Genomic DNA, 20919 nt, shown 5'->3' with positions numbered 1-20919 from the left:
AGTTGACCATGGCGTTTTGATCTGTTTCCTTTTCTCTCCCCAGAAACAAAAACGATAAATGCTGTATCTCCTAAGGTTATATTTTAATGCTGTCTTTTTTTTTTCTTTGATTGATTTTAGAGAGACAGAGAAAGGGGGAGGGAGAGAGAGAAAGAGCAAGCAAGAAACATTTATTTGTTATTCCACTCAGTCATGTATTTATGATTGCTTCCCCGTAGGTGCCCTGACTGGAGATTAAATCTGGAACCTTGTCATTTTGGGATGATGCTCTAACCCACTGAGCTAACTACTGCTGCTATTTTCAATGAGATTTCTTGTATATGCATGTATGTATTTGTATTGATGTATGTATGTATTTAATAGACTTGTTAGTCTAACTTTTGCTGATGATTTCTACTTTTGGAAGGAAAACAAATTCCTGTTGTGGAAGGAAGCAATAGGACCATAATGGTGAACCTACTGACACGTGTAGCCATTTTCGATGACACTTGCGGCTGCATGTGGCCACATATCAGAGAAGTATGGAGCCGCATGCCGAGAAGGACGTTTCATTCTTAGCTCCTGCATGGCCAGGTGTAGGAGCCGAGGATAAAACATTTGCTGTAGTGTAGACACTCTGTGCCGGAGGTCTGTAGGCCAAAACAACAGAACTCCGGCACAGAGCGTCTAGTTCTGGTACTTCTGGTTAGGCTGTTAGGGGATCTTTGACTTCACTTCCGGCCTGTGGAGCAGGGAGCAGCAGAATACCGCAGGGACGCATCTCTGGGGGCCCTGTGATCGCCGTTACCAGCAACACATAACCACAGCAACCATCATCCAATCTGTTCTGGGTGTCGTGGATTTCTAATTGACCATCATTACTGAGATAAGTGAGGGGGAGGCTGGGAGAGGCGAGGGCCTGTGCTATGGGTGCCGTTTCCTGCCATTAGAAATAACGGCAGCCATCTTAATTTACATAAGATGCAACTTGCAGAATTTCAAGACAGCATCTGGGCTCAGGTGTTTGTTGACTTGAGGTCAAAGCTTGAGAATCTGGAAAGGTGCCACTTGGAGAATCAAGAGGAGTGCCAGTATGAACAGGAAATTTGGAGTGCCTGGAACCGATTACCAGACACTTTTAGCACCCTGAAAAATATAGCAATGGCTTTACTCACAATTTTTTCCTCTATGTACTTTTGTGAGACCTTATTCTCAGCATTAAATAATATCAAAACCAACCAAAGAAACAGATTGACAGATGAAGTTAGTAGCGCTTACTTGGGCTTGAAGTGTACAAAATACCAACCTTCAATTGAAGATATTTAGCCAATGCAATTCAGCAACAAAAAAGTCACTAATAGGCAGGTTAGTTAAAGAATTCGCCCTCCCTCTCACTTATCTTAGTTCACGGCACCCCACACAAGTTAAATAATGTCAAGACTAACAAAAGAAACGGACTGACAGATGAACAAAGAAGTCACTAAGCAGGTAAGTTAAATAGTTTTTGGTTTATTAAATACAGTTATATATTACAATTATACATTTTTGTTATTTGAACTATAAATATCGCGAAATTATGGTTTTTTTCTCAAATTGACACACCACCCAAGTTATGCTCAGTTTTTTGGCGAATTTTGACACATCAAGCTCAAAAGATTGCCCATCACTGTAATAGGAGATGGTTTAGCTGCAAATATCAGAAAAGGACATGGAATAGTCACCAGTGACTTGTCAAGTTTCAGACGAATCAGGATAGAGAAATCAATTGGAAGCTTTCTACTCTTATTCCAACCAGAGCCACTCCCTTCTAGCTGCTGGAGTTTTATGACAAATTTATTTTTTGAAAAAAGTTCTGTTTGAAAAAAAGTTACAAAATCACTGCCTCTCTTGGTAAGGGGGGGGGGGTGTCTCAAGTTAATTTGTTTTCAGTGGAAGACAAATAAGAACATTCACTTTTGCTTTTAATAAGCATCTACTAGAGAGTCTTTCCTTGAGAGTCATTTGCTATCAGCAGAAGGGGCCATTTGGGATACATGTAGTCCCCCTCCCCCTTAACTATGAGAGATACTTTCCAAGATCCCCAAGTGGATGCCTGGTACCACATAGAGTACCAAGTCCTATATATGCTATGTTCTTGCCTATACAGTCAGACCTATGTTATAACTTAGATAAAGTAAGATACTAACAACAATAACTAATGAAGTAGAGCAATTATGGCCATGTACTGTACAATAAGTCCCCGAGTTACAAACATCCAACTTACATACAACTCATACTGGTGAACTGTAAGGGCTCTTGGTAAGCAACTGCAGTTGGACATCAGTGAAAATGATAACAGAGTTACTCGACTCCCATGGCAAAGAACTAACCATTGAAGAGCTAGATCAGCAGATGATAGCATTTAGGGAAGAAAACAGGGACCTAGAAACTCCAGAACCAAAAAAGTTTTCTGCAAAGAGTTAGCTGATCCTTTTGTCTCATTGAAGCAGGAATGGAAAAGTTAGAGGAGCAAGATCCTGATACAGAGAGGTTCACCCAAATCTATCATACAGTTACCAAAGGCCTGAGATGCTACAGGGCCATTTCTGATGAGAGAAAGAAAGCTCTGTACAAACCTCCCTTGATGCCTACTTCACGAAACTGAGTCCAGCTTCAGAATCAAACCCTGACTCTAACACCATCCCACCCTTTCCAACAAGTCCATCATCTTCTGCACCACCCAAGATTGTCTAAGGTTGTATTTGAAAAATGTTTAAGTATTTATATGCACAGAAAGGTAAAGATGAATACTATATTAACATAAACATCTGTCGAAGTTGCATTTAATAGATAAAGGTACCTGTTCCAACTTACATACAAATTCAACTTAACAAACCTATAGAACCTATCTTGGGAACTGCCTGTAATAAAATTATCGAATGTGGTCTCTTTCAAAATATCTTATTGTACTCAGCTTTCCACTCAAAGGAAGCACTTTATGGCTTCTCTTTTGCATGTTTGAATTGCTAGCATCATTACTCTTATGTTTTGGGGCCATTATTAAGTAAGATAAAAGTTACTTAAATATAAGTTCTGTAATACCATGACAGTTGATGTGACATCTGAGATGGGCAGGGAGCATGTACAGTGTGGAGGCACAGGACAAAGGGAGCATGATGGCCTGAGATTTTATCATGCTATTTAAAACAGATTGCAATTTCAAGCATATGAATTGTTCCTGGAATTTTCTGTTTTAATACACTGCTCACAAAAATTAGGGGATATTTCAAAATGAATTTGAAGTGATAAAAAAACATTTGATTTTTTTTATTAAACAAGAACATCAGAAAAGCAAATGACAAGTCAAAGAAAGTTTTTTGATTATGCAAATGAGATGCAAAACCAACTTTTATTTCATTGAGAAAGTGCTCTATACAAAAGGCTGAAAGTATAGGAGTATCTGCATGTTCCCTGATCTTGAAAATGCATTTTGAAATATCCGCTAATTTTTGTGAGCAGTATATTTTCAGACCATAGTTGACCACAGGTAACTGAAACCATGGAGAGTGAAACCGTGGACAAAGGGGGTCACTGTATTGAAGAAAGAGGAATATGTTGCGGTGATTGTTCAGCTTTTGCTTTGAAATAATGTTAGCAGGTATGGACTTAAATATATGAAGGCACTTTCTTTGAGTAGTTGGTAGATTTGTGGCTTGCAGACACTGAATTCTGTAATATCTCAGATTCCACTTTACAAGTTCCTGGACAAAATTTGTAAACACTTGAAGCAGATGATTCCAGTGCTCTAAGCCGCAGGCGTCCCCAAACTACGGCCCGCGGGCCGCATTTGGCCCCCTGAGGCCATTTATCCAGCCCCTGCCGCACTTCCAGAAGGGACACCTCTTTCATTGGTGGTCAGTGAGAGGAGCACTGTATGTGGCGGCCCTCCAAGGGTCTGAGGGACAGTGAACTGGCCCCCTGTGTAAAAAGTTTGGGGACCCCTTTAGGGATGACTTTTTGTGTGTGTGTGTGTCATTTCTAGCTCATTTAATGTTTCTATTCTTTTTTCGCCTACTTCCAATAAAGTGCTATCTTTTTGGGACACAGTGGGATGTACATCTATGTAGTATGTGCGGATGGTGCTGACTGGACCTGCTCCCATGTAGGTTTTAGGTTCAGGGCCAGATGATTGATTTTCCCAGGACCCACCAAGACATAATTGCAACCCTGTCAAGAGCAGAGATTTTGGGGCTGGGCTGATTTGTGTTCAGATCTTGGCTTTGCCATTTATTAGCTGTGTGGTTAGGAAGGCATTTCTTAACTTCTGTGAGCCTTGATTTCCTCATCTAAGAATACCATGTCTGCCCCCCAGAGTTGTAAGGAGTAAAGGAGACCACTTAAATAAGAAGTAAAGGGTTGAACACTGTACTGACAATAAAAAATTGCCCAGTAATTGACAGAATAAATAGCAACAATAGCCAGAAAATCCCTAAGAAAGTTTCAGAGGGGTGTGTGTGTGTGTGTGTGTTTGTGTATTTTGAGACCATTCCTTCAAAAGAGAGGGACAGAAACAACCTAGTTCTCTTTTTAAACTATCAACATATCTTCTAATAAGGTAGATACCTTGAGGACATTATTAATTAATAAGAAACATGATTACAGGCACCTCTATGAATGTTAAAAATGGGACTGAGCCTGACCAGGCAGTGGCGCAGTGGATAGAGCATCAGACTGGGACGCGGAGGACCCAGGTTCAAAACCCCGAGGTCGCCAGTTTGAGTGCTGGCTCATCTGGTTTGAGCAAGGCTCACCATCTTGAACCTAAGGTTGCTGGCTTGAGCTAGGGGTCACTCAGTCAGCTGTAGCCCCTTGGTCAAGGCACATATGAGAAAGCAATCACTGAGAAACTAAGGTGCCGCAATTGATGCTTCTCATCTCTCTCTCTCTTTTAGTCTGTCTGTTCCTCTCTCTGTCTCTCTCTGACTCTGTCACAAAAAAAAAAAAAGGGACTGAAAGAAATTAATGCTAAGTTAGAAATTTGAAGCCCAGAGTCTTAGTGAAAGAGAATAACAACTAAGGTAAAGTACAGATAATATGTATCAGTTTTCATATGAGTGCATGTTTGTATAATGATTTTTGGTGTTAAATGTCTTAATTACATCATCACATTTGATGCTTGCAGCAGGCCTGTATAGTAACTTATTGTTCAAATGATCCTGGTTTGCATGGGGTCAAGTTCCAATGCAGTGAGGAAGCAAAGATCAGAAATAGTGGAATTATTATTCTTGATGGTGGGACACAGTAAGGTTCTCACACAGCCAGTGGATGCATAAAGCGGTTTCCAGAGTTTCTCATTGTAGTGTAGGGCTCTTTCTCCAAAGCAGGCCTTGTTATTCACTCTGGTCCCCAAACTGGAGAACTTAGAGATGCAGAACAGTTCACAGAATAGGCAGAAGTCAGAGTGAAGCCAGACCCCCAGCGATCCTTAAACCCAAGCTGGAGTTCTTTTTCTGCTAGGTGGTCTTTTCATTAGACATTCATTATTCATTGAAAATTATATTTTAAATTGTGGGTTTGATTATATTTCTTGTTTTTGTTGTTTCTTTGAGCAATTTCCCAGAAAAGTGGCCCTGAACACACTGTACTATGGGGTTTGGATTTTCTTGAAGTTACCCTCCTGTATTCCATTTATAAAGCATCCTTTCTTACAGCCTGGGCCACTCTAGCTTTATTGTTCTACGGCTCGTGTGGTGCGGCTGTGTAAAGACCCATCTCAGTCTCCTCAGATAGCCATAGCAGATAGTAATAGGAGTCAGGGCTGTGGTTGCCACCTAAGTAGGTCGGAAAGCTTGGGAGTGCAGAAGCCAGAAGGCTCACCAGAGGAAGATCTTCCCTAAAGATCCTGAAAACTCAATTCAGTGAAATATATTTGGGCTCAACTCATTGCATCAGTGACCTCCTGTAAGTTACTTCATTTTTGTCTACTGTATACTTAAACCCTGTTTGAGTGGTACCCTTGGTGCTCTCCTACTCCCTCCACCCCCAGCAGAAAAGGACACACTTGTTTTGCTGGATTATGGAGTCCAGCAAGCTTTATAATAAAGGCACTTTCTGTACGTGCTTCTTTTTCTATCAGAGATCAGTCACTTAGTTGTAAGAGATCAGTACATTAACAGAATGTGGAACCCCATCCTACTGTTTTTTTTTTCTTAATTTCCAGCTGTTTTCTGCTGGTACACAAATAAAACATCTCAGGATCTTCAAGAACTTTATTATGAAAGTCCTGACTGTGGCAAAGGAGTGTGTCTTCTTATTAATTCCTGGGAAATGTTTGCTGAGAGTACCTCTCTAGAGTGTTTATTTTTAGAGTAAAAGTGGGACTTGAACTTCTAGTACTAAGCAGTGAACATAATTTTTATGAAACAGTAGCCATAGGATCTGGAAGTAAGACTATATGATCTCTTAATCATATCTGTATTTGATACATTCACTGCAGTATATTGAGAGTTCTGGTTGTCAACCAGTGGAATTATTTGTTACAGAAATTTATTAAGGATAAATTGCTGGAGTTATAATTTTACCGATTTATTTGTAATTACCAGTAAAAGGGTGGTTTGTCTTGAGTTCAGTCATTTTCTTAAAATAAGAAACTTGTGAAATAGTCTTCAGTTTTATGTTGTCATCAAGGGAACTTTCACAGGCAGCTAAGAAAAATGTGAGATTCAGGAATTTTAGTTGCTAGAATTTGTGTATTCAAAGTACCTATAGGACAGGAGGTTTCAGAATCCTTTGCAAAGTCAGCATGGCCCTGTAGGCTGACCTTACAGAAAGTCGTAACTGTTTCAAGGTTTTGTAAATAAAAAAAAGAAAATGGTTTTTACTCCTTCAGTAGTTCTGATAGGCCATGCTGGATGGCCAAGGGAGTGGAGGAATATTAGCATTTCATCCTCTGGGCAAAGAGAGTAGTGGGGTGGTGGATTTCCTCCTCTGACTCTGAGCTTTCATCATAAAATACATAATAAATGGGATTTTCCCAGTCAATAGTGCAGAATGCAATATATAGATACTGTATTGTAGAATTGTATACTTGAAACCTATATAATTTTATTAACCAATGCCACCTCAATAAGTTTCATGAAAAAGCATTGTACTTGTCGAAATACTGGCAGTGTGCTACAATGTTTAGCTAGTACTCATCAATCCTCTTTCAAATTTAAATGTGCACTGTAAAAAGTGAGTGAATTCACTAAACTTCTAATAAAATGGAATACAAGTTAAAATATAGTGTAGAAAACAAAAAAAGAAAAACTTTTTAAGAAATTGTTTAAAGTGAGCCAATAGGTATAAATAATATTTCTATGTCCAAAAGAAGGAATAAGTTGATAAGAAGTTAGAGAAATACCTGATGTGGGTAAAGGGAACAAAATCCATGGGAATAAAAATTTCATGGTTTTGGGATCAATATGATACTGAACTGATGGTCTAAATTTAAAGAGCCGCTGTGGATTTTGTCCTGAGGGTGGAGCACCTCATGCAGCTCATATGCCATGCTGTTTTAGGCTGAGTCACTTAGGTAGACATATAAACTTGTTTTTGTTCTTGTTTTTAAATCACATGGTAATATGTTAGATAACCTTAGTATTGCTTTACTTGGTTAGTCATATGGGAGATTTGAAGATTGAAGCATAACATAGGTTCCTGTTGTTGATAAGCAGATATCTTTATGGTTTGTTTGACTAATAAGTTAGGTTTTAAGCTTCTGGAAAGCAGAAGACTGGTTGTTCATTTTAGAGTCTGAGGTACCTCTGAGTGATCTCTGTTGATGATAGACATCTGCTAAGCATTCACTGCTGAACCTGCATGTTGACAGCCAGACCATACATCTCAGAGCAAGCTTATTTTGAAAAATTGTTGTCCTCTTATTGCTTTACTATATGTATGCTTTATTAAAATTAAACTATGGCCTGGGGCTTGCGTTGGCAGCACATATACTAAACTGTGGCCCCAAATGCATAATGAAAGACCTGGCCTTATCTTATGGCTGATGGTTTCTAATATGAGTGGAGGTAATAGCTGAGGATGGTGCTGTAGAATTTCACTTTGTAGACCTAGGCAAAAAAGAAGAGTTTTAATTGAAATCTATTAGATTTGATTTTTGTACTGTTTTAAAACTTTCTTCTGAGCAATTTGGGTTTGTATGGAATACAGAAAGAGTGCAGTGCTTTGGATGGAATAGGACCTGGGTTAGAAGACAGTACTCTGAAGGGACTTCATTTCATGTATAATCTTGACTTTTTTTTATAGAATTTTATGAATTAAAGTAATATTTTTTTCAAGTAATTTAATGTTTGACTTCTATTTTTTTTTACCTTTTTTTTTAATTTAGGAAATTAAATTTAACAAGGTGACATTGATCAATAAGAGTACATAAATTTCAGGTAAATATCTCCACAACATTTGAATAGTCAGTTAGGTTGTATACCCAACACCTCAAGTCAAATCATTTTCTGTCACCTTATACAATATTTGTCCCTCTTTATACCCTCCCTCCAACTCCTTACCTTTCCCCCATACCCCCCTCACCCTGGTAACCATTGCACTCTTAACTATGTCCCTGAGTCTCAGTTTTCTATCCCACTTATATGTGAAATCATACTGTTTTTAGCTTTTTCTGATTTACTTATTTCAAGCAGTATAGTGTTCTCAAGGTCCATCCATGTTGTCATAAATAATACTATGTCATCATTTCTTATGGCTGAGTAGTATTTCATAGTATATATATACCATATCATTTTTTATCCAATCCTCTATTGAAAGATACTTGGGTTATATCCATGTCTTGGCCACTGTGAACAATGCTGTGATGAACATGGGAGTGCATCTGTCTTGACATACCAGTGTTTTTGAGTTTTTTGGGTATATACCCAGTGGAGGGATTGCTGAGTCATATGGTAGTTCAATTCTTTTTTTTTTTTTTTTTGTATTTTTCTGAAGCTGGAAACGGGGAGAGACAGTCAGACAGACTCCCACATGAGCCCGACTGGGATCCACCCAGCACTCCCACCAGGGGCGACGCTCTGCCCACCAGGGGGCGATGCTCTGCCCCTCTGGGGCGTCGCTCTGCCGCGACTAGAGCCACTCTAGCGCCCGGGGCAGAGGCCAAGGAGCCATTCCCAGCGCCCGGGCCATCTTTGCTCCAATGGAGCCTTGGCTGCGGGAGGGGAAGAGAGAGACAGAGAGGAAGGAGGGGGGGGGGGTGGAGAAGCAAATGGGCGCTTCTCCTGTGTGCCCTGGCCAGGAATCGAACCTGGGTCCCCCGCACACCAGGCCGACGCTCTACCGCTGAGCCAACCGACCAGAGCCTCAATTTCTTTTAATAATGCTTTGTAGTTTTCAGTATATAGATTCTTTATATTCTTTGTTAAGTTTAATTCTAGGTACTTTATTTTTTTGTTGCAACTATAATAGGGATTATTTTTTTTAGTTCATTTTCCAAAGTTTCATTGTTTGGTGTATAAGAAAGCAATAGACTTCTGTATATTTATTTTGTATCCTGTGACCTTACTGTATTGATTTACTGTTTCTAATAGTCTTTCTATATACAGGATTACGTCATCTGCAAGTGAAACGTTTACTTCTTCTTTTCCTATATGAATGCCTTTTGTTTCATTCTCTTGTCTGATTGCTCTGGCTAAAACTTCCAGCACTATGTTGAATAGGAATGGAGAGAGTGGGCAGCCTTGTCTTGTTCCTGATTTTAGAAAAAAAGCTTTCAGTTTTTCACCATTTAGTATGATATTAGCTGATGTTTGTCCTATATGGCCTTTATTATGTTGAGCTATTTTAAACATAAAGGAATGTTGTTTTTTTGTGTGTGTGTGTGACAGAGATAGAGAAACAGAGTATTTTATACATAAAGGAATGTTGTATTTTTGTGTGTGTGTGTGTGTGACAGAGACAGAGAGGGACAGTTAGGCAGGAAGGGAGAGAGATGAGAAGCATCACTTTTTCATTGCTGCTCCTAGTCTCATTAGTTGTTCACTGATTACTTTCTCATATGTGCCTTTACCGGGGCTACAGTAGAGTGAGTGATCCCTTGCTCAAGCCAGCGACCTTGGGCTCAAGCCAGTGACCATGGGGTCATGTCTATGATCCCATACCCAAGCCAGATGAGCCCGCACTGAAGCCAGTGACCTTGGAGTTTCCAATGTTGGTCCTCCGCATCCCAGTCTGATGCTCTATCCACTGCGCCTCTGCCTGGTCAGGCAGGAATGTTGTATTTTTATCGAATGCCTTGTCTGCATCTATTGATAGGATTATATGATTTTTGTTCTTTGTTTTGATGATGTGGTGTATTACGTTGACCAATTTACATATGTTGAACCATCCTGTGCTCCTAGAATGAATCCCACTTAATCATGATGTTATTATATTTTTAATGTGTTATTGCTTGTGTTTTGTTTAGGAATTTTGCATCTGTATTCATTAGAGATATTGGTTTGTAGTTTTCTTTTTTTTATATTGTCCTTGCCAAGTTTTAGCATGAGGGTTATGTTGGCCTCGTGAAATGTGTTAGGAAGTATTGCTGCTTCAATTTTTTTGGAAGACTTTGGGAAGAATAGGAACCAACTCTTTAATGAATGTTTGGTAGAATTCACTAGTGTAGCTGTCTGGTCCTGGACTTTTGTTTTGGAGGAGGGAGGTTTTTGATAGTTGTTTCTATTTCCTCCCTGCTTATGGGTCTGTGTAAGTTTTCTACTTCTTTGTGACTCAGTCTACAATGATTATATAGTTCTAGGAATTTATCCATTTATTCTAGATTGTTGAATTTGGTAGCATATAGTTTTTCACAGTATTCTACAGTAATCCTTTGTGTATCTATGATACCTATGGTGATCTCTTTCATTTTGGATTTTGTTTCTGAGTCCTTTCTCTCTCTTTCTCTCTTTTTTTTTAGTGAGTCTAGCCAGGGGTTTGTCAATTTTACAGATTTTTTTCAAAGAACCAGCTCTTTGTTGTATTAATTTTTTATAGTCTTACTGTTCTCTATTTTATTTATTTCTGCTCTAATTTTTACTATTCTCTTCTGCTGATTTTGGGTTGCCTTTGTTCTTCTTTTTCTAGTTAAGATGTGATGTTGAGTTGTTTACTTGGGGTCTTTCCTGTTTCTTGATATAAGCCTGTACTGATACAAACTTATCTCTTATTACTGCTTTTGCTGCATCCCAGAAATTTTGATGTGTGATGTTGTCATATTATTTTTCTGTTTTTATCTTATGTCTGCTTTTATTTCTTTATTGACCCCATCTTTTTTAGAAGTTTGTTGTTTAATTTCCACATTTTTGTGGGTTTCTTTACTTTTTGCAGTAGAATTTTTATTTCAGAGCCAATGGTCAGAGAATATGCTTGATATAATCTCAGTCTTTCTGAGTTTGTTGATGTTAGTTTTGTGGCATAATATATGGTCTGTTCTTCAGAATGTTTCATGTACACTGGAGAAAAATGTATACTCTGAAGTTCTGGGATGAAATATCCTGTAAATGTCTATTATGTCTATTTGGTCTAGTGCAGTGGTCGGCAAACTGCAGCTCACGAGCCACATGCGGCTCTTTGGCCCCTTGAGTGTGGCTCTTCCACAAAATACCACGTGTGGGTGCTACCTCAATAAGGAATGTACCTAACTATATAGTTTAAGTTTAAAAATATTTTCTCTCAAAAGAAATTTCAATTTTTGTAGTGTTGATATTTGGCTCTGTTGACTAATGAGTTTGCTGACCACTGGTATAGTGTGTCATTTAAGGCCAATATTTCTATATTGATTTTCTTTTTGGATGATTGATCTAGAGCCATCCATGGTATGTTGAGATCTCCAAGTATGATTGTGTTTTTGTATGCTTCTATTTTTAGATCAATTAGTAGTAGATGTCATATATTTTGGTGCTACTTGGTTTGGTGATATATTAAGTAGTGTTAGGTCTTCTTGATACAGTGTCCCGTTTAATATTATGAAATGACCATCTTTGTCTCTGGATACCTTTGTTGTCTTGAAGTCAGCATTGTCAGATGAGTATGGCTACCCTGCTTTTCTTTGGATATTATTTGCGTGGAGAATCATTTTCCAGCCTTTTATTTTGAGTCTGTTTTTGTTCTGTAGCTTGGATGTATCTCTTGAAGGTAGCATACAGTTGGGTTTTGTTTTTTGATCCAGTCTGCTACTCTCTGCCTCTTTACTGGTGAGTTTAATCTATTACATTTAGGGTAATTATTGATATTTGAGGATTTCCTATACCTATTTTATGTATTGCTTTCTAATATCTCTGTATCTCATTTGGTTCTTTTGTTTTTATGTCAGTTGTGTTTATGTGGTGGTACTGCATACTTTTTCCCCCATTTCTTTTTTTAAGCTACGTGTTTCAGTAATGGCATTAGGTTATTAACCCTTTGAGTAGTACAAACATTCATGTACGTCCTTGTACTTTCTGACCATCCAGAGTACAATTTATTTTAAAAATGTGTAAAGCAAGATTTAAAAAAGGCAAATGCATATTGTTCTTGTTTCCATAAATTGCTTATCAAACAAACATGATTTAAAGTTAATAAAACTGTAACTGGAACTAATTTCATTTTTTGAAAAAAAACTCACTCCCAGGGGTCAGCAAGCATGAAAAAAACTCACTACTCAAAGGGTTAAGAGAGAAATTGTCATATTTATAAGAGTCCATTATCTTCTGACTGCTTCTGCACTCCACCCTCCTTTGCTACTACAGATCTTTATCCTCTCCCCTTTTATGTTGTTGTTGCAGATTATCCTTGTTTTTATTGTGACCTTGTTGGAGCTTTTCTGTGTAGTTTTGTTTTTTGTATCTGGTCTAATAAACCCCCTTTAGTATTTCCTACAGTGGGGGTTTTCTGGTCATAAATTCCCCCAGGTTCTCTATGTCTGTGAAAGTTTTTATTTCTCCTTCATATTTAATGGATATAGTATTCTTGGCTGGTAATTCCTCTCTTTCAGTACTTTAAATGTTTGGGTCCACTCTCTTCTGGCTCATAGAGTTTCTGCTGAGAAGTCTGATGATAACTTGATGGGCCTTCCTATATATGTTATATTCTTTTCCCTAGCTGCCTTGAGGATTCTTTCTTTGTCATAAACTTGTGACAATTTCATTACGATGTGCCTTGGAGTAGATCTGGTAGGGTTGAGGTAATTTGGCATTCTGTTTGCTTCTTGGATTCGAGACCCTAATTCTTCATAGGCTTGGGAAGTTCTCATCAATTGTTTGTTTCAGTAGGCTCTCCATTCCCTTTTTCTCTCTTCTTCTGATATACCCATTATTCTTATATAGTTCTTTCTGATGGATTCAGACAATTCTAGTAGAGCCCCCCTTTTTTTTGTGAGTTTCTCTCTTTTCTCTGTAGTATCTCTAATTGCCTGTCTTCGATGTTGCTAATTCTTTCCTCTATCTGGCCTGTTCTGTTAGCTAAACTTGCTACCTCATTTTTCAGTTCATGTTGTTCATCTCTGGTTCTTTTGTAAAGTTTCCATTTCTTTGGTAAAGTATTCTTTTGTTAATTAATTTGTTTTTTGAGCTCATTAAATTGCCTTTCAGTGTTTTATTGCATCTCATTGAGTGTTTTTAGTACTTCAATTTTGAATTCTCTGTCATTTAACTCCAAGGTTTCCATGTAATTAAGATTTTTTTTTGGGATTTTCAGATTATCTATCTGAACTACGTCTTTGTCTTGTGTAATGGTATTTGATTTTTTTCTTCCTTATAGCATTTCAGAGTGGTATTGTTAAGAACTAAAAACTGAAGAATAAAATTTGAAAAAATACAATAAAAAAATAAAAGTTCTAAAAATAATTTGGAAAAAGGAACTACAGAAAACAGAGTAGAACCAAGAAAAGTAACAAGGAAAAACATAAAATAAAAAATAAACACCATCAGAAAAAAAGTAGAAAATATAAATATTTGAAGAAAAATGAAATTCATTGATAAAAAGAAAAAGAAGAAAATGGAAGAAAAAATATTAAAAATAAAACAGGCCCTTGCCATTTGGCTCAGTTGTAGAGCATCGGCCCGGCGTGTGGAAGTCCCGGGTTTGATTCCCAGCCAGGGCACACAGGAGAAGCACTTCTCCACTCTTCTTCCTCTCCTTTATCTCTCTCTTTTCCTCTCACAGTCAAGGCTCCATTGGAGCAAAGTTGGACTGGGTGCTGAAGATGGCTCCATGGCCTTTGTCTCAGGTGCTAGAATAGCCCCGGTTGCAACAGAGCCACGTCCCAGATGGGGGGAGCATCTCCCCTTAGTGGGCATGCTGGTGGATCTAGGTCGGGCACATGTGAGAGTCTGTCTCTCTGCTACTTCTCACTTCAGAAAAATACAAAAATAAATAAATGAGTGAATGAATGAATGAATGAAAAAATAAGAATAAAAAGTATAAAACTTAAGGATAATGAAATTCAAGTGGGAAAAGAGAAAGAAGATTCGAGCCCAGTGAGCCACCAGGAGAACTTCTTGGTAGGTATCTTCTTTCTCAGGATCCACATGTATCTGATAAGGATGCTCTGTAGTCTCCTTTTTAAGAATGTCTTGTCTGTGCTTCGTTTTTCATAAGAACATTAAAATCAGCTTGTCTTGTTCCTAAGAGAATTGTTAGGGATACTTAAAAAAACTTTCCTGTATAATGAACTATGGTCTGGGTTCTTAGAGTCCCATCTCTGTACTAAGTCTCAAGACTTGGTTTCAGACCTGATTCTGCCATTAATTGGTCCTGTAATAAAATATTAGATTTGTGTTTTACTATTTTACACACGTTTTCAGGTGCTTTAAAAGAATGTGTACTTGTAGGTTTGTTTGTTTTTTTACTTTTTGTCTCTAGATAAAACTTGTAAGAATCCTCAAAAAGTTTTTAGCATTACACTGGGGTCCTAATACTTAAAAAAACAACTGAATTAGATAGAGTTCTCTGAGCTCCTTTTTATTCTAGAATTCAATTCTAAAAAAATAGAAGTGTATCAGTGCAATCAGGGATTGAATTCAAATCTTTGTAGCCACTGAAAGGGCTACTCTACCTAGAGAAGCTACAGAAATGGTTCATGGCAAGATCATTTATCTCTTTCTTTTCCTCTGTAAGCAGTTGGTGTTTTGAAAGGAAGCAGATTGTCTAGATTTTCAAGGTTCTCTAAAAACAGGATGGGGAGTGCGTTATTTTCGAAGCATGTAACATGATTGCATCTTAAGCAGAATTAAGTGCTTTGAAAGCTTGAATTCTTTGCCATGGTTGACTATTATTGAAATAAGTATGTGCATATCTTAATCTCTTTCTGAGTATTCATTGTTAGGTTGAGCAAGAACACTGAACAGAATAATTGATTTATGCAAGAAGACTGTCAACACTGATAATTTCAAGTCAGACTTTACATTTTGAAGGGTAAATCAGTTCTATAGTTTGTCTAATTCTGTAACAGATTGGAAAATAAAGAAACAAACATTGAGAGAAAATTGGCCTTCATCTGTTGGTGAATGGCAGTCACCATTAAATTAAGGTAATTTTTAAAATGAAGAGAGATATTTTTTCCCCTTTTGAAAAATTACTTTCAGGATCCATTGATTTAAAATTGCTACAGGACTTAAAAAATTCTAAAACTTACCAGAAATCCTATAATCCTGTCAAGGATAATATTCTGAAGTATAATGGGTGAGGTTTGGGATTTGTTGAGTCTAGTTATACCAGACTGTATTTAAGGAATGTAAATAATGTTCTCGATCAAGAGTAAATATGGCCTGACCTGTGGTGGCACAGTGGATAGAGCATCAACCTGGGACGCTGACGACCTAGGTTTGAAACCCCTAGGTCGCCAAATTGAGTGCTGCTCATTCTGGCTTGAGCGTGGGCTCATCCATGCTGAGTGGGAGCTCACCAGCTTGAGTGCGGGGTTGCTGGCTTGAGCATGCAGTCATAGACACGACTCCATGGTTGCTGGCTTCAGCCCAAAGGTCACTGGCTTTGCTGCAGCCCCCCAGTCAAGGCACATATGAGAAGTGATCAATGAACAACTGAAGTGTCACAACTGCAAGTTGATGCTTCTCATCTCTCTCCCTTCCTGCCTGTCTCCCTCTCGCAAAAAAAATAAATAAAAAGAATTTAAAAAAAGAGTCAAGGCCCTGGCCGGTTGGCTCAGTGGTAGAGCGTTGGCCTGGAATGTGGGAGTCCCGGGTTCGATTCCCGGCCAGGGCACACAGGAGAAGTGCCCATCTGCTTCTCCACCCCTCCCCCTCTCCTTCCTCTCTGTCTCTCTCTTCCCTTCCCACAGCCTAGGCTCTATTGGAGCAAAGTTTGCCCAGGCGCTGAGGATGGCTCTGTGGCCTCTGCCTCAGGCGCTAGAATAGCTCTGATTGCAGCAGAGCGACACCCCAGATGGGCAGAGCATCGCCCCCTGGTGGGCACGCCGGGTGGATCCCGGTTGGGCGCATGCGGGAGTCTGTCTGACTGCCTCCTCATTTCCAACTTCAGAAAAAAAAAAAGAGTCAATATGATGATTGGACAAATTGATACAAATTACCATTATTGAAGTTAAAAAAATTAGAGAAGGGAGTTTAGGAAATGTAAGAATATAAGCTGAAAATAATCCTACAGTATTAATTTGAAAAATTCAAACTGAAAGTTTATTGAGTTCTCAAATGTTGCTTGTATGCTAAACAGGAATAGAAGATTCCAAGAATTTGCGCCTTCTTAAGTTAAAGCTCTTGATGGGAGTATACATTGTTGTTTAAGAGTACACGTGACTAGAATAAACCAGAATCAGAGTCCCAGTTCCCAGTTACTGTGGTGTGGTGTGGTAGTGATTGGCCCATTTTGGGTAGTGTCTGTTCTGATCCAGTCAGCTCTGGTCAGGGGTAGGGATGGGGGTCCCAAACTCCAGAGGTTATTAACCACCTGTGTCTCTATGAAAGTCAAACTGTGTCCCCAAATTGACTTCCATTTCAGTTGTCATCACAAATTACATTTTGGGAAATACATATTTTTTTTCCCTTGGAGTCTAGTTTGATCTTGTGGACCCTTTGTAGTCTTAAAAAGCTTAATTTACAGTTTTCACTTCCACCAGTAAATTATAATAGTGCCTATGTACCCCATCCTACCCAAGACTTGGATTTTTTATATTTTAATCTTAGCTAATCTAGTAAGCGAAAATGGTATATAATACATTGTCACTTTAATTTGCATTTCTTTACTAGTGTGTGAGGTTGAGCAATTTTTTTTATGTCTACTTTTCCTCCTCTGTTTTTGTTCACCCAAATTGCTGCATTACAGAGAGCCTTCTGGTTTTTGAGAGTATTACTTTGGGAAAAGTCTCAACCTATGCTAACAGGCATAACACTTAGCACTAACATCGTTCATCTGAGGACTGGCTTAGGTGGAGTGGGGTGAGCAAGTGCCAGCAAAGATTGAAAGGAAGTGGTAACAGCGAGCGTCCTGGTGGGAACTATTGTGATTGGTAGACAGCAAACCAGAACTGCAAACTGAGCTCAGCAAGATCAAGGACTGTCTTGTTTAGAAAGTTATTTATGTAGGTAGGTGGCAAAGTCCTATGGAGGCCTAGAGATCTTGGCCTGGCATGGTATTGTTAACAGATGCATTTGTATGAGGGGCCTTGCTGTTTATTTAACATTATTTGAATGTCAAGAATAAAATTGGGGCCCTGGCTGGTTAGCTCAGTTGATTAGAGCATCATCCTGAAACAACAAGGTTGTGGCTTCAATCTCCAGTAACGGCACACATGAAGAAGCAACCAAAAAATGCACAACTGAGTGGAACAACAAATGCTCGCCTTCTCCCTCCCCCTCTCTCTTCCTTCCTCTCTCTGTCTCTAAAAATAAAAAGTCCTGGTTGGATAGCTTGGTTCATTGGAATATTGTCCTTCCTGGAGTGCAGAGGTTGCTGGTTCAATTACCTGTTTGGGGCACATACAGGAGCAGCTTGATGTTCCTGCCTCTCTCTCATAAATGAATGAATGAATGAACGAACAAACGAATGAGTGAATGAAATTGGTACCATGTTAATATTTTAGAATGACTTTGTATTTAGATTTTAAATCTTTTGTTGTGTCTTCAAAGCACAACATAGCTAGGCTTGATTGATATGCATACTTTTCTTGAAATAACCATTAGAGTAGTATGAATGTTCATGTACATCAGGGGTAGTCAACCTTTTTATACCTACTGCCCACTTTTGTATCTCTGTTAGTAGTAAAATTTTCTAACTGCCCACCGGTTCCACAGTAGTGGTGATTTATAAAGCAGAGTTACAGCAAGTTAAAGCATATAATAATAATTACTTACCAAGTACTTTATGTTGGATTTTCACTGTTTGGCAGAATAAATCTTTATAAAACAACTTACTATAGTTAAATATTTTTATTTATATTTTGGTTGCTCTGCTACCACCCACCATGAAAGCTGGAACACCCACTAATGGGTGGTAGGGACCAGGTTGACTACCACTGATGTACGGCCTCACTCAAAAGGTTAACAAAAAACTCACTACTCAAAAGGGTTAACAATTCTTTTAATGTAGGTTGGGATATGGTATACCATCTTCCTCTGAGAGAATGTTAGATCTCATGCTTTGGATTGTCTTCAACACAGATACATATACTCAGTTTGGCTAGGTGTTTCTTTATATTTTGATATTAGTGAGCACTGTTGTCATGTTTCTTACATTGAATCAAAGCCAAAGTTATGCTGTCAAAGGCATTTTTCATTTCTTTTGCATGAGTTCTTTGGCCACTCTCCCTCCGTGGATTACTGCCAGTGCAGATGAAAGTTTGCCTCCTGAGCCCAGTGTACAGGAAGAGATGGGACATATAACATGCTTTTGCTTTTCCTCTTGTTTGTGTAACTTTCCCCTTTCTCTTTGAAACTAGTTCCTTTGGGAATGCTGAAACTGAAGACCACATCTGAATAGCATTCTAGCATTATTTCTCATTAATATGCTTTGTCAGTCCTCATTTTGCAAGAACTTGTCAGGATGTTCTTGGTTGAAGCCTGGCTGCTTTGATTTCTGTCCTGCTGATTTCTTATCCATGACCCTCTGCTGAGAAAGTTTATTCCTCCTACTTACTTAATCATACTCAAAAAAGAAGTTAGACTTTTGATGTTTGCTCTTAATTGTTTCTCTACTAATGAGAGTCCTATCTCTCACTATCTGTATAAAGATATAAGATAATATTTGCTTTTCCTCAGTAATTTAAAAAAAATTTTAATCTTTTGAAGAAAAAAACTAAAGGAAGGCATAAAGTGAAATATTGTTTATTATTCTGTTTCAATGTCTTTTCTCCTACAGATGTCATCTTTAAAAGGTAGGTCCTAAAACAAATATCCCCTAAAGGTTTACTCATACTAAGTAATCTGGATGAGATTTAGTATATGTGCTGCCGAAGCGAGCACAATCTGGATGAGATTTAAGTGCAAGGCAAATCTAAATGAGATCACCAAGAAAAGGGGCCAAGTAAATTATCTAAAATCTGATATTCACAATTTTCTAGTTTCTATATAAAAATTAAAAATGAAATGCCACATAAACTTCATTCTTTTAGCAACTAGTTATTGGACACTATGTACCACATACTATTCTGGACACTGGGGATATATTAGTAAACAAAATATTAATAGCATCCCTGCCCTACCTTCACAGAGCTGACATTTTAAAGGGAGAACTAGGCAATAAAGGAGGTAAATTGTAGCAAGTCTCACACACATACACACAGAACATTTAAGAAATTGTCAGGGTGCTGTGGAGAAAAGGATATTAAAGAAGGACGAAGTAGTTTAATTTTATTTAGGGTGTGGTCAAAGAAGCTAGTCTATAAGCAGAAGTTTGAAGGAGGTGTGAGTGACTAAACATCAGTGTTTGGGGTGTGTGGAGAAAGAAGAACATTCCAAGAGAAGGTCTAGCACGTGCAAAGGTCTTGTGGTAGCGTGCTCCCTGGAGTGTAGGAAGAACAAGGAGGAGACCTGAAGTAGAATGAAGGAGAGAGATTGAGAGCAAGAAATGAGAACAGGGCAGTAAAGGGAGGGAAGGAGGCAGGACATGTAGTTCTTTTAGGTCATTGTAAGGTGTTGGTTGGCTTTTACTTGAGTGCACTGAATAGCCTTTGGAGGGTTTCAAATGGAGGAGAGACATGATCCGACTTCCCCTTGGACAGAATAGCTCTGGTGTCTGTGGAGGAGGGCAGGCTGTTGGGAACACAGGGTAGAGGCAGGAGACCAGGTGGAGGCTTGCTCATCAGGTGAGAGCTGGGATGGAAGCAGTTGGGTGGGGGAAGAGGTCTCATTTTAATGTAGTTAGACCATAGAAGGGTAGAACCACTGAAAGGATTTGCTGGTGGATCTGATAGGAGGCATCAGAGGTAGAGAAGTTAAATCGTTTTAACCTGAGAGGCTGCAAATCTGGAGTTGCCATTAACTGCTATGGGGAACACTGAAGGCCAGATTGCATGTGGTGATCCCTTGGCATGTTAAATTTGGGGTGTGTGTTAGACCTTTGCATGAGATGTTGAGTTGGCTATTGGATACAGACACCACGTGGAAAGGATACACACACCACATGGAAATTCAGAGGAGTGGTCTCAGCCAGAGATGTAAATTTGGGAGTTGCCAGTGTACATTAGGCGTTAAAACTGTGAGACTGGATGAAATCCTGAAAAGAGGGAGTGTGGATAAACAAGCAAAAAGGCTCAAGGAGTGAGTGAGTTGTGGGGCTTCAGGTTGGGGAAGCTTTAGGAACAGCAGGTGTTGATGACTTTAGGTGTGGTTACCCTTGAGGTCTTCGCTTCTCTACTTGGTTTACTGTAATATTTTAACCCCAGTGTACTCACTGTTACTTCAGATTGGACTTCTAGCTTGAGGAAATATTAGGTAGTAGTTCTAAAGGACCCAGAAGGAAAGAGGAAGTTGTTTT

At 38.7% G+C, this 20919-nt stretch overlaps 1 protein-coding gene across 9 annotated transcripts in view; it reads left to right on the top strand.

The window, feature by feature from the left end:
* Positions 1 to 20919, top strand: part of WASF3 (WASP family member 3) — a 193169-nt gene that overhangs the window by 39464 nt on the left and 132786 nt on the right. For 2 of the 9 annotated variants that reach the window (XM_066369231.1, XM_066369230.1), the window contains one exon: positions 219 to 326. The exons of 6 other annotated variants lie outside the window; for them this stretch is intronic. The gene's annotated coding sequence lies outside the window, so the exon portion shown is untranslated. Of the gene's footprint in view, positions 1 to 218; positions 327 to 1410; positions 1468 to 20919 lie in introns of those variants that run through there. One more of the 9 variants, XM_066369233.1, reaches the window with a different exon arrangement.

Source organism: Saccopteryx leptura, chromosome 2, assembly GCF_036850995.1.
Source record: "Saccopteryx leptura isolate mSacLep1 chromosome 2, mSacLep1_pri_phased_curated, whole genome shotgun sequence".
In the NCBI taxonomy this organism is placed as follows: Eukaryota; Metazoa; Chordata; class Mammalia; order Chiroptera; family Emballonuridae; genus Saccopteryx; species Saccopteryx leptura.
Note: the sequence above shows the minus strand (reverse complement) of the source record. Positions and strands in the feature narration are given on the sequence as shown.